Consider the following 1,215-nt stretch of genomic DNA (forward strand, 5'->3'; position numbering starts at 1 on the left):
GGAGGTGTCCAGAGTTCTTAAGCACACACTTCTTTTTGCCTTGGACCTTGACTTTAACCGCTCAGTCTCAAGTTTTCACTTGACACCTTCACGCCACAAGCACATGGTTAGGGACAGCTTGGTTTAGCCGCTTAGACCAGGATTTTAGTCCTTTAGGCCCTCCTATCCACTGATGCTCAAAGCCTTGGGATCCTTTTCATCTGCCATTGCCTTTTGGTTTTAAGGGTTATTGGCTTTTTCTGCTTGCTTTTTCTCTCTCTTTTTTTTTCTGCAAGCTTTGTTCTTTGCTGCTTTTTCTTGCTTCAAGAATCATTTTTATGATTTTTCAGATTATCAATAACATGTCTCATGTTCATCATTCTTTCAAAAGCCAACATATTTAACAGTCTTAAACAACAAATTCAAAAGACATATGCACTGTTCAAGCATTCATTCAGAAGACAGAAAGCATTGCCACCACATTTAACTAATCAGAATTTCTCTTATTAAAACTCGAAATTTTATTGCCTCTTATTCAAAAGATCTACTACTTTATTCATGTTTGCTGATGATGAGAAAAATAAACTATAGCTTAATTGGAGATAAAATCAAAATAGATACTAATTACTATTATATGACTCCTAAGGTAAACTTCTATAAGGACACTGTCACAGAGTTAAGGCAGAAATTGAAAATTAACAACCTTTATTCTGGGGGAACGGGGGTTCCTCTGATCCTTGGGGTGCTTGGTCCTACAAGAGAAGACTTTTGGCGCTTCAATTCCCTTAAGTCACGCCCATGCTCCTCTTGTTCTTTAAACATATAGGTCAGCATTTGACTGTGTTCCTTCTGTTCTTTTATTATTTGCTCCATAGCTTCCCGTATCTTGGTAACGGAAGTCTCAAGATACTCCCAGTATTCAGATTGAGGGATCTCTGGGAGGAATTCCTGTGCTCTCTTTTTGATGGGATCCTCCTGTGCTTGTTGTTTTTCCATTGATGCTTTGGTGATTGGCTTTTTAATTAGGATATACTCAGTTATTCCCATCCTTACTCCAGCGTCCTTGCAGAGCAGAGAAATCACGCTCGGATAAGTCAACCTGGCCTCTTTAGAATTTTTGTTAGCAATTTTGTAGAGTTCAGTTGAAATCAGCTGATGAACCTCCACTTCCTTTCCCATCATGATGCAATGGATCATCCCTGCTCTTTTAACTGTGACTTCAGAACGGTTGCTAGT

The sequence above is a fragment of the Arachis ipaensis genome, chromosome B10 (genome assembly GCF_000816755.2).
Source record: "Arachis ipaensis cultivar K30076 chromosome B10, Araip1.1, whole genome shotgun sequence".
In the NCBI taxonomy this organism is placed as follows: Eukaryota; Viridiplantae; Streptophyta; class Magnoliopsida; order Fabales; family Fabaceae; genus Arachis; species Arachis ipaensis.